At 48.1% G+C, this 12905-nt stretch overlaps 3 non-coding genes across 3 annotated transcripts; 2 read left to right on the top strand and 1 right to left on the bottom strand.

Moving 5' to 3' along the window:
- The first annotated feature begins 187 nt into the window (after window positions 1-187).
- trnai-aau (transfer RNA isoleucine (anticodon AAU)) lies at window positions 188-261 on the top strand. The gene has a single exon. It is a non-coding gene; the product is annotated as a tRNA-Ile (tRNA).
- Window positions 262-11293: 11032 nt separating this feature from the next.
- trnaq-uug (transfer RNA glutamine (anticodon UUG)) lies at window positions 11294-11365 on the bottom strand. Its single transcript has one exon. It is a non-coding gene; the product is annotated as a tRNA-Gln (tRNA).
- Window positions 11366-11566: 201 nt separating this feature from the next.
- On the top strand, window positions 11567-11638 carry trnae-uuc (transfer RNA glutamic acid (anticodon UUC)). Its single transcript has one exon. It is a non-coding gene; the product is annotated as a tRNA-Glu (tRNA).
- The last annotated feature ends 1267 nt before the right edge of the window (window positions 11639-12905 follow it).

The following is a 12905-nucleotide window of genomic DNA, read 5'->3' as shown; positions in this document are numbered from 1 at the left end:
TTAAATCAGCTGAAAAATGCTGTGAAATGGGGGGACACTTCAGGCCAGTGTAGGATTTGGGTTACAAGAACCATGAAACTGCACGAGAAAGCCCGTACACTGAATTACACGGCTTTCTATTCAAAGGAGGGCAAAAGAAATTCCCTGAGTTCGATTTTTTGCAGCACAGAGAGGACCACTGTCGTGAGGCTGGTTAGCTCAGTTGGTTAGAGCGTGGTGCTAATAACGCCAAGGTCACGGGTTCGATCCCCGTACAGGCCAGGTTCTTTTCTCCTCTCTTACCAAAGCTGTTAGGTTCCTTTCCGTGGTGAGATGGGTTGTCATGCAACGCTGCCACATAGTGCCGACAGACGAGTGTTGCGGGAGAAGAGAAAAGTGTTTGAAGATTTAAGAGTCTTAGGTGGAGTCAAAATCAAGTGTCACAAATGCAAGTGGTTGGATTTCCAATGTTTAATATGGTAAAAATAAGCAGAAGTTATCTGCCGGTCATGGCACAGTCTGCCATGCTTTTGTCAGATACTGTAAAGTGGTGTCGAACTGGAGCCTCACCATTTGCATATGTGAGGCTCCAGTTATACATCGAGTGTCACATTAAATGACAAAAATGAAGAGAGTTAAAGCAGCTGGAGAGGTTTTCTTACATCTTTTGAGCTGACACAGTTTTGGAAAATGTTTCCTTCACGCTGCACTGTACAACATAGGCAGCCAAGAGTCTCCAAAACAATACAGAATTGACAGATAGGAGAAAATTCCCACTCGTCCTGAAGTTCCCAAAATCCAGCACTGAGCGTAAACAAAGTGTCTAAGTAGCGTGGGAATGCTAACCCTAACCCTAGCTGGAGTTTGAGCAATCCAGCACTGAGCGTAAAAAGATGAGTCAAAGTAACGTCTAATCGGATTAGTTTCCTTAGAGCTGGTTCAGAGTTTGCTCAAGAGTTTACCCAGTGGGCATTGATTCGTCGAATATACGTATATTCACGGCGAAAATACGGCTATACGTATATATACGTCGCCTCGACGTATAATCAACGTCGAATTGCAACCGTAAAATCGACGACATTAATAAACGCATATATAACGTCGAAAACACATCTAACACAGTGCCTGAGGCTTTTTACTGTATGTATCGTGTGTGCCGCAACTAGGAGTATACGGCACTCTGCACAGTGTACGAAGTAAATTATTTTCGCAGTAATTAATTTATACGTGTATAATAAATATAGTAAATATAATAAATTAATTACTGCGAAAATAATTTTCTTCGTAAATCCTGCAATCCAGATGATTGGGGTATTGGTGCATGGCTACAGTCTGTGCTAGGAACATGGAGAGGGTCTCTGGTTCAATACATATTTGTGGGTCTGGTATTATTCGTTATGATCATATCGTTAATATCCTGTTTGAAAAACATGTGGACTAAAGCTGCTGCTTCTGTGCTAATTGTACGCCCTGAAGGGATCATGAAGGTCAAAAAATGATTTCATGGGAAAGGTTCTCTTATCTAGTGGCAGAACCTGATGGGTAGAACAATATAGTTTTAAGGGGGGTTACCCTTGGGAGTGATTCCCCTAGATGCAAATGATTATTGTGGTTTATTTGTTCATAATAAGATGTTTTGCAGGAACGGAACAAAGAGAAATTTTACAACTTCAGCTAGAATTGTTCTGCAAAACGTCACAGCTGAGGCAGGGGAACAATGTGTAGATTTTTCTAAGAGTTATTACCCAGTTGTTGACCAATCTGTTGACCAATGTTGACCAAAAAAGCCTAGGATTATGCTGGGCTCCAGCCCACAGGGATTTACCTGTGCTGTAAGAACTAATGAGTGAATAAGGAGACTGGATTCTGGTGAAAGACTTCAGGAAAAAGAAATGGTGTTCACTCAGGTGGAGGGGGCTGTACCAGGTGCTGCTGACCACTGCCACTGCTGTGAAGGTCACAGAAATGGTGCCCTGGATTCATGCTTCCCACTGTAAAAAGGTCACAAACGAACTGAGCAAAGCACAGGAGTGATGTCTCCACAAGGACAGATGGGGATAACCTGCTTGGGACTGATGTGCACAGCCTTTTTCCTTTTTATGTAGAAGCCTGTCACCACCCCAAAAGAGGAAGAATCTAAACACGAAGCCTCTTTGTATACAAACTGGCTGAATGAAACTGATAATGAGGGGGATATGAGTAATTTGTGGTATAAATTTATAAATCATACTGTAAAGTTAAAGAAATTTAATGCATCTTGTTATATATGTGCTTTAATGCCTCATTCTACAGCCTCACCCATGCGACTTTTTATGAAATGTACTCTTTTATTAATATCACGTTAGAAGGCTTAGACGCTATCAAACAAGAATTAAGGGGAGTTAGATTAATGGCACTTCAGAACAGGTTCGTGCTGGACCTTCAAAATGCAGCATCTGGAGGAGTCTATGCTTTAGTAGGAGACTCCTGTTGTACATATATTCCAGCTAATGACTATGATTACGGAAATCTTACGCTCGCTATTCAGCATTTGAAAGAACTAAAAGACAAGGTGAATAAAGAGAGAGGCATAAAAGATACACCGGCTTTTCTCTCCTGGTTAGAACAACTGTTTGGGCCAGGGGGAATGTTTTTCTTTTAAGTTACTAACACCGATTATAGGGGCTGTGATACTTGTCTTCCTGTTTTTATGTTGCTGTATGACATGTATTATTCCAATGCTTCGAAATATGGAAATATGGTACCTAGGGGGATAAACTGTTCATCCTTCCAGTCTGGAGAATTGGCAGCTGTCTGACGTCAGTAAGTGATCCTTAAAAAATGAATAGTTCCATGACAGTGTGCATCACCAGAAAATCAATTTCAATGCATTAAAACTCTTGTTATCCTTCTGATCATTGAAGTGTCATTGCCCCAGCACTGTATACTCTTACTTTTGACGCCTGTCTGAAGTTGGATCCATTTCTAAGAATGGTGACTCACATATCCTCATGCTCAACTTTGGCTTAACCACACAAACTATGAAGTTAATCATCTGCTTTTGCTCCAAGATTTATGTTACTAGGCTCTCTCCTGGGGATCCTCGTGTTCAAATATTGCCCTTATTGTGGATGATCCATGACAGAATTCAGGGAATTCAGAATTCTGATACCTCAGCTCAGATTCTGACTGGGCAGACTGTCATTGCCTGGTGTGAATGTGTGCATATCTGTTTTTGTGCATGTTCTGTGGCCTGTTGTACAGTACATCACAAATGAAAGGGAAATGGAAAACTAAAATAAGACTCAAGTGTTTTATCTTTCATTAACAGTGTTTCATTAGTATCTGTGCTAGATCCTGTCATCCACTGCTTACCACGACAGGCTCTAGCACAGGATAGCAGCTAATACATTTAACAATCTCACTGCACAATGTTGTATATTCAAGGGCTGATCTTCTGTACTTTTTCTTTCACTTTTCATTTCCTAGAAACTCAGTCCTGCCAGGAATAATCTGAGAACAAAATCAATCTGAGTGAAAATCTAAGCAGAGGAAGATTGTTTTACAGAGTCAACAAGGTCTAATTCAAGGTCATCAGCACTAACAACATTCTCTCTGGAGACAGGCGATAAGAAAATTGAAAGTGTGTATTGTTACACAACAGCAGAGACTATGAGTTATGCTATCATGAGAGTGGTGATGGATTTTTTTCATTGCTTAGTTTTGCAGGTTCTGTACATTTGAACATTCAAAGTGACTAAAGTAAAGGAGTTTTCCCTTTTTACCACATAATTCCCAAAGATCAACACTAATAGAAAGCCTAATTCCAGCCAAGATTCAATTACTGTCTCTCAGGCATCCCAGCAGTGGATTTCATGACTTCAGACAGCCATCTTTATCAGTGGAGAACTCAATGCTCTGAGGTTTACTGGCAGAGTCTCACACTGGGTAATATGTTGGTAGATAAGGTCCTATGGAATTCTACTATTGATAAATTCTACTATGGAACTGCGATGTGTCCTGAAAAAATCTTCTATGATAGTGGTACAGTCCATCACACCCCACCTACAGCCTTTAAAAGAGAAAAAAAAACTGACAACAACAAAGTAAGTCTGTGGTGTAATCAGCTAGGTCTTGCAAACATACTTGACCTCTTCCAGCTACCAACATTACAAATGCTGTTTACACATTAGATGGTTATTTTTTGGCTTCTGATATTATGGTGGAAATAGAGCCCTGGAATCTTTGTTGAAGGACAAAAGACGGAAAGAACGGGCAGTGTAACCATGGCGAAGAGAAGGGAAATATTGGAGAGAGCTTTTTTCATACACTTTTTATCATTGTTTTTCCAGCCCAACAATGATCAACAAATATGGGCAGGCGTCCTGTGCCAAATCCAATCTACCTTTCTTCCAAGCATACAGGAATGTCAGTGAATTAAATATTGACATATGAAAATACCCAAAAATATGCAATCACACATATGCAGTTTGAGCAAACATAAAACAATACCCAAGTACCACAAACTACCAGGCATCATTAGCAGTTCAGGTGGGGAGCTGTGTCAGCATGCGTAGGCTGCAAAGGAACAAGTAATAGGTCTATTCCATGCTTAAAAGAGAAGAAAGAAAACACAACATTTCAGCCATGGAGCCCTCACACCTGAAGAAGGCTCCACGGCCGAAACGTTGTGTTTTCTTTCTTCTCTTTTCATCTAGTGTCATTAGCCAGTTCCTGTCAAAATAAAATAGAAATGGATAACATTCTAGAGAGAGTTTGAAATACCAAGGTACAATTTAAACCATATTTCTTCCACTACAACCACAATATTTTGGAGAGATCGCTGAGCCTAACTGTTCTGGCATGCCCGTTAGCCTCCGTCCTGCTTCAGCAATGAATGCAACGGGGCACATTCTGAGGGAGATGCGGTCAATCAGGTTGCAGGAAAACCACGCTATGCTTTTTTTTGAGATCCTGAAAAGGACAGAGGGGCCATGTATATGTGTGCAGCTGGATATGTAATTGCAGGTGGCGTAGCAAATTCTGCTGAAGCCCCACTGCCTGGTGTGGACGGTAGCTGTGCATGTTGCAGCAGAATTGTGCATGTGAGATCAAGGGGGCATGTCATGTGTTTGAGCACTTCACTCCCTTCCGGAAGCACGTGATTCCCTGAGTCCAAAAAATTTGTAAGTTCTTTGGATGACCTGTGGACCGATCTTTCACGATGAAGAATTCCTTAAGAAGAATAGATCTCGGCCCACCATCCCAATGCCTCCATCTCAAAACAGCAACCTCCCACTGCCCTTAGTCTGCAAGGCAGTCCTTTCAAGTGCGATGATGACGCCGGGACCTTCGTTGCCTATTGTACGAGCCGAACTTTTGTGCTCATCAATTCAACGCTCTTTCCATCAACTCATCTTGTCTTTTGACGCTTCGTGTTTTGTGCTCCTTTGACTATCGGCATATCGGGTGACTGCAAACACTGAAGTTCTTGCTTACGGAGTGTGGAACAGTGTTTTCAAGTGATCGCTGTTCTGTCATGTTGACGCCGAGTGAATCTTTCTTTGGCAACATGGGCAGGCTGACAGCAGCGCGAGCGAAAGTAATGGCAAATTTCTTGACTTATTTCTGAATGTGAATGTTCTTTAGAAAAGGGATGCGGCGTTGCTTCTCCCTCGTGTAAAGGTCACGCATTCCAGACGTGGTTATGAGCGAACAGTTGCCGCAAGTGTTTGAAAAGAGCAAGAGAGGAAGCAGCCCTGCCCCGTGTGAGGATCAAACTCAGGACCTTCAGATGATGAGATTGACGTGCTACCAACTACGCCAACGAGGCCAGCTGCAGTACACAGCCGGAAAGTTTGCCTCATATGGATTTCAGTCGCCCGTTCCCTAATCTTTAGACGCCCTCTGCTGGATGTTGCATTTGCCTTTTGATCTCACCGATACTTTTTTGGTCTGTTTCTGTTGCGAGTCTGTTTTTCAGATCTCACCTAGCACAAGTCTCTCTGGCTGAAGTGGCCTCTATGCTTCAGCATCGTGCCCTCACTCAGCCATTAAAAACGTCACTCGGACTTCTGACATGCTGACATGAAATGTCAAGAGAGAGTGGCGGAGATGCTTAAGGCAGAGAGAAGATGAAGAGGGGGCGTGGCTGCGAAATGATTGACAGCTGCATGACGCTCTCCATGCAAGGCGTGACCACAGGCTAAAGGACACCTTTCGGCACATCAAGCTCTAAGCACACACCTGGAGGACGTGGGAAATGATCCCGCTACCTCTCGCGTGCAAAGCGAGCGCTGTACCATGCAAGCTAACCCCCCTCGCTGGGGCTCATGCCTCGGTGTCGCCTAGTGCCGCTTGTTCCCCTCTTACCGGGTGCAGTTCACTGCCCTTCGTCTGCAAGGCAGTCGTGTAATTGCGGCTTTCTTGACTTATTGATGAAGGTCTGACTGGACGAGCGAATGACGCCTCTCCCCCGTCCTCAAGCTCGCTGACAGAATAAAATGGAAAGTGCTGCCGTGGCTCATTGGTTTAGGGGTATGATTCTCGCTTAGGGTGTGGGAGGTCCTGGGTTCAACTCGCGGATGAGCTCTTGTGTGTTCTTTTTGTCCTCGTCCACAAGACTGGGAACTGATATCCACATCACCTTGCAGCATCTGCTTATGGCAAACGATGGAATGTGACTAATGAGTGAACGAGCCTGGTGAATACTCATCACGTGGCACAATGAGAGCGTGCAGTCAGCTGTCCAAGGCAGCAACCTCATTGCTCGTTCAAAAGAACACGTACTGAAAACTCATCACCACTATGTCGTAAATGAGCACCGCGATCGCTTGTTGTCGTGCGTCCTTACTTGGGAAATGCAGAAGCAAAAACTGCCCTCTCTCAGCCACCGAAACGTGTGCGGCTCGCCTTGCACTCTCTGCGCCTCGCATATTTATGGAGCTGTCTGCTCTTCTTTCTGTTGAAGTACGCAAGTTACGGGGCGTACTGCACACTATGATGTGCTCAATGACAGCTTTCAAGATTTGAAAACTATGAGCTTGATGGCTCAAGTCGAACGAATGTGGTTGTTACGCAATTGATGATCAAACGCACGTATTCTAACGATTCGTGAGAGTATGTTCTAAAGGTCCCTGGCTCGATCCCGGGTTTCGGCATTTTGTTTCATCGCGCCCTTTGTTCCTCTCTCCAGCGCCCTCTGCCTAAAGTGACGCGTCCCTTTCTCAGCCCGAAACGCAAGCGAGACACCAGCAATAGTCCCTACAGGTTTCCATAGTGTAGCGGCTATCACGTTCGCCTAACACGCGAAAGGTCCCCGGTTCGAGACTGGGTGCAAACAGCCTCTTCTTGCACGCTCCTGCACTTCACAGAGGTCTTAAACCACCAGTCATTTGTTCCCAATGTATTTCCGGTGCGTTCATGCACTCTTGTACCAAACGTACGTTTTTTCTGTACCTGGAGCCGATCATTTGCAATTGGGCTGTCCCGACAGACCAAGACGAGCTCTGTCGGCTCAAAAGCAGCGCAACACCTGCGAGAACAACAGAAAGATTAGTACCCAGCGGGGGCCTCTTAGTGAGCCCAAGATCTAATCAAGAATCGACTCCAGAAACAGGGCTGGGCGCATTGTTCCATACTCCGACCACTCTTGGTGTAAACAGGTCCCTCCTGGTCTCTGCATGAAATGCACTTTCCTGCATTTGCTTTGGTGTAACTGGCTTCCCCTGCATGGGCGAATGTGAAGAAGATCCTTAGTAAGTCATTGAAGAAACCCGAGAAGAGGTCGGAGTGGCCTCTGTCGTTCATCAACGATCCAGTCAGGCAGTACTCCTCTGTAAAGCGCCGTTCGTTCACATCGATTGGCTTTTTTTTGCCTTCATTCATGCAAGTAGTAAAAGCAGACGCCCCTATTCTGCCGTGACCCAGATTTGAACCAGGGATGTTGCGGCCACAACGCAAAGTACTGACCACTATACAATCACAGCGAGTTACCGATACACACGTGGCAGGGTGGAAAAGGCTGTGCTCTCTTCGTGTGACATAATTCGGAAAAGTCCTGACGTTGCATTTCAACTGAGCCCCAGTATACATCGACCCTTCGACACTCTGAGTGACAACTCTCTTGCGTGTTTTCTCATATTTATGTAGTTTGCTTGCATGATGCCGGGAACAGCAGGGTTGTTCGCTGCCATATGGTCTAGTGGTTAGGATTCCTGGTTTTCACCCACATGGCCCTGGTTCGACTCCCGGTATGGGAACGTGTCAGTTTTGCCTCCTGCTTTCCAAAAGATCAGCACCGTGTACGAAGGAGCCGCATTAAAACTACTCGAACGTGCAAAACGTGCGAGAAGAGGGGGCGCTTGTTTCCAGCCGAAACTTCTCTCGTGTGAGACGAGCTGACCATCGCTGCAGGAAGTGGGAGGGTTACTCTGGTAGACAGGGCTGACCTTCGGCAATAGGATTTATACTCTCCAAGATGATATTTGCACTTTCTGGAGAGGCGATTTTCTCCACGTCAGTAGCCCGATTTCGTCGATTGCGTGGAGAGGGCTGTAGAATGTGGCGCCGCCTTTCCTGCTCCGTCCATGACAGGCGTGCTGGTCTCTGGAGAGAGAGCACGGTCCATCAGCGCACTCCAATAAAGGCACTGGAAGCAGCTGAATCGCATTGGCGAAGCTCAGCACTGGGCCGCTGGGCATGTCTTACCACCGTTTCCGTAGTGTAGTGGTTATCACGTTCGCCTCACACGCGAAAGATCCCCGGATCGAAACCGGGCGGAAACAGACCAGACTTCTTCTGTCGCCACGCACAAAAGGGGATTGGGGATTCGCCTAGTGCTGTGATCGAACAGACCCACTCACCTCTTAGTGTGGCGGGATCTGCACAGTGCATGTCGCAGCGCATCCTGCTTTCACTTCAATGCGTGTCCTGATGTAGCCCGGTTTCCCGCGTGACAGGTGGGGACAGGTGACAGGTCCACGTGACAGGTCCTATACTAACGAGGAAGACATCGCTCTCTCCGACCCCCGGCATCGTGTCCTGACCCACCGTGCTGGAAGCCGACTCGTGCTGTGATTCCTTTACGGAGCAGAAATGACAACCGAGGAGCCGAGAGATCATTTCAGCATTTCGCGTCTGAACGGAAAACACAAACGACCAACTCGGAATGATTTGCCTTTGACGCTTATCAAAGCGTTCTTTGTGCATCTAACAGACCCACTCACCTCTTAGTGTGGCGGGATCTGCACAGTGCATGTCGCAGCGCTCCCTGCTTTCACTTCAATTTGCTTCCTGATGTCGAGTCGTGTGCCGTGCGGAGGCTCTGAAAGCGAGAGCAATGAAAAGGTGCACGACGCTGTGTTAGAAAACAGAGAAGTGAAAGGCAGTCCTTTCTCTAAGGAGGTAAAAGAAAAGCTACTCCCCGTCGGGGAATCAAACCCCGGTCTCCCGCGTGACAGGCGGGGATACTTGCCACTATACTAACGAGGAAGACATCACACGCTCCGACCCCCGGCATCGTGTTCCGACCCAGCGTGCTGGAAGGCGACGCGTGCTGTGATTCCTTTACGGAGCAGAAATGACAACCGAGGAGCCGAGAGATCATTTCAGCATTTCGCGTCTGAACGGAAAACACAAACGACCAACTCGGAATGACTTGCTTTGGACGCTTTTCAAAGCGTTCTTTGTGCACGACAACTGCGCCGCCTAGCAGATACAAATGGGTTGTACAACTTTGAAGTAGCAAATGGAAGAGGGCTAAGCCTCCTCTCTTTTAGCCCAGGTTCGATCTGTCTCCCAGAATCACCAGGGCGCACGCACACACACACACCCGTGCCGTTGAAGTACTCTGCTTCATTTCTAAGGGCAACTCAACATTCACTCCTACCCCGAGTGCAGAAAAGACAGCGTCTGCAGCAACAGCAGCTCAGGTCTCTGCACAGGAGCTAAGCTGCCCCCATCTCCTCTGCTCTGCGGCTCCTACGGAGTGGAGTCCTGCCTGGAGCCGTGTTTGCAGGCGGCAGCTCCCCGCACCCTGTCTGTGCATCGTGTCCAAGAGCTCCTGGGAGGAAGAGAGAGCCCTCCGACTTGGGGGCTTTTCCACGGTCTGTGTGAGGAGGGGCGGGTGTGTCCAGCAGCTTATCGAGCGGAAGCCTGGGGCGGCGGAGAGCTGTGATCGTGCAGACCTTGAGGTGTCACCTCTTTGTCTGCTTTCCCGCCCTCCCTCCGCCCAAGCTCTGCTCCAAAGTAGCCCGGCAACCCCTCACACCTGCACGTGTCACAACCTAAGGTGTGGTCATGAGACACCCATGGGGTGTTGTTCTGTTCTTGCTAATTGTTTCCTGCCCGTCGCAGACAGGAGTCCATGCGAGGAAGATGCGCTGGACAGAGCTCAGAGGGCGCACCTGGGTGGCTTTCCTTCTGAGTGACGTTCCTGCAACACTCTCCCGCTACTCTTGGTGCGCTCATGCCGCAACACAGGAAGGCTGGAGCAGGTGGCTGTGGGCTCTGTGCACCGCCGAAATAGCTCAGCTGGGAGAGCGTTAGACTGAAGATCTAAAGATCCCGGGTTTCGGTGTTTTCTTTCATCGCGCCCTTTGTTCCTCTCTCCAGCGCCCCCTGCCTAAAGTGACGCGTCCCTTTCTCAGCCCGAAACGCAAGCGAGACACCAGCAGCAGTCCCTGCAGGTTTCCGTGGTGTAGCGGCTATCACGTTCGCCTAACACGCGAAAGGTCCCCGGTTCGAGACTGGGTGCAAACAGCCTCTTCTTGCACGCTCCTGCACTTCACAGAGGTCTTAAACCACCAGTCATTTGTTCCCAATGTATTTCCGGTGCGTTCATGCACTCTTGTACCAAACGCACGTTTTTTCTGTACCTGGAGCCGATCATTTGCAATTGGGCTGTCCCGACAGACCAAGACGAGCTCTGTCGGCTCAAAAGCAGCGCAACACCTGCGAGAACAACAGAAAGATTAGTACCCAGCGGGGGCCTCTTAGTGAGCCCAAGATCTAATCAAGAATCGACTCCAGAAACAGGGCTGGGCGCATTGTTCCATACTCCGACCACTCTCGGTGTAAACAAGTCCCTCCTGGTCTCTGCTTGAATTGCACTTTCCTGCGTTTGCTTTGGTGTAAATGGCTTCCCCTGCATGGGCGAATGTGAAGAAGATCCTTAGTAAGTCATTGAAGAAACCCGAGAAGAGGTCGGAGTGGTCTCTGTCGTTCATCAACGATCCAGTCAGGCAGTACTCCTCTGTAAAGCGCCGTTCGTTCACATCAATTGGCTTTTTCTTGCCTTCATTCGTGCAAGTAGTAAAAGCAGACGCCCCTATTCTGCCGTGACCCGGATTTGAACCGGGGTTCTTGCGGCCAAAACACAAAGTACTGACCACTATACGATCACGGCGAGTTACCGATACACACGTGGCAGGGCAGAAAAGGCTGTGCTCTTTTCGTGTGACATAATTCGGGAAAGTCCTGACGTTGCATTTCAACTGAGCCCCAGTATACATCGACCCTTCGACACTCTGAGTGACAACTCTCTTGCGTGTTTTCTCATATTTATGTAGTTTGCTTGCATGATGCCCGGAACAGCAGGGTTGTGCACTCCCATATGGTCTAGCGGTTAGGATTCCTGGTTTTCACCCAGGCGGCCCGCGTTCGACTCCCGGTATGGGAACGTGTCAATTTTGCCTCCTGCTTTCCAAAAGATCAGCACCGTGTACGAAGGAGCCGCGTTAAAACTACTCAACGTGCAAAACGTGCGAGAAGAGGGGGCGCTTGTTTCCAGCCGAAACTTCTCTCGTGTGAGACGAGCTGACCATCGCTGCAGGAGGTGGGAGGGTCACTCTGGTAGACAGGGCTGACCTTCGGCAATAGGATTTATACTCTCCAAGATGATATTTGCACTTTCTGGAGAGGCGATTTTCTCCACTTCAGTAGCCCAATTTCGTCGATTGCGTGGAGAGGGCTGTAGAATGTGGTGCCGTCTTTCCTGCTCCGTCCATGACAGGCGTGCTGGTCTCTGGAGAGAGAGCACGGTCCATCAGCGCACCCCAATAAAGGCACTGGAAGCAGCTGAATCGCATTGGCGAAGCTCAGCGCTGGGCCGCTGGGCACATCTGACCACAGTTTCCGTAGTGTAGTGGTTATCACGTTCGCCTCACACGCGAAAGATCCCTGGATCGAAACCGGGTGGAAACAGACCAGACTTCTTCTGTCGCCACGCACAAAAGGGGATTGGGGATTCGCCTAGTGCTGTGATCGAACAGACCCACTCACCTCTTAGTGTGGCGGGATCTGCACAGTGCATGTCGCAGCGCATCCTGCTTTCACTTCAATGCGCGTCCTGATGTACCCCGGTCTCCCGCGTGACAGGTGGGGACAGGTGACAGGTCCACGTGACAGGTCCTATACTAACAAGGAAGACATCGCTCTCTCTACGACCCCCGGCATCGTGTCCCGACCCACCGTGCTGGAAGCCGACTCGTGCTGTGATTCCTTTACGGAGCAGAAATGACAACCGAGGAGCCGAGAGATCATTTCAGCATTTCGCGTCTGAACGGAAAACACAAACGACCAACTCGGAATGATTTGCCTTTGACGCTTATCAAAGCGTTCTTTGTGCATCGAACAGACCCACTCACCTCTTAGTGTGGCGGGATCTGCACAGTGCATGTCGCAGCGCTCCCTGCTTTCACTTCAATGTGCTTCCTGATGTCGAGTCGTGTGCCGTGCGGAGGCTCTGAAAGCGAGAGCAATGAAAAGGTGCACGACGCTGTGTTAGAAAACAGAGAAGTGAAAGGCAGTCCTTTCTCTAAGGAGGTAAAAGAAAAGCTACTCCCCATCGGGGAATCGAACCCCGGTCTCCCACGTGACAGGCGGGGATACTTGCCACTATACTAACGAGGAAGACATCATACGCTCCGACCCCCGGCATCGTGTTC

This window comes from Lepisosteus platostomus, unplaced genomic scaffold, assembly GCF_059453375.1.
Source record: "Lepisosteus platostomus isolate fLepPlt1 unplaced genomic scaffold, fLepPlt1.hap1 Scaffold_60_H1, whole genome shotgun sequence".
In the NCBI taxonomy this organism is placed as follows: Eukaryota; Metazoa; Chordata; class Actinopteri; order Semionotiformes; family Lepisosteidae; genus Lepisosteus; species Lepisosteus platostomus.
Note: the sequence above shows the minus strand (reverse complement) of the source record. Positions and strands in the feature narration are given on the sequence as shown.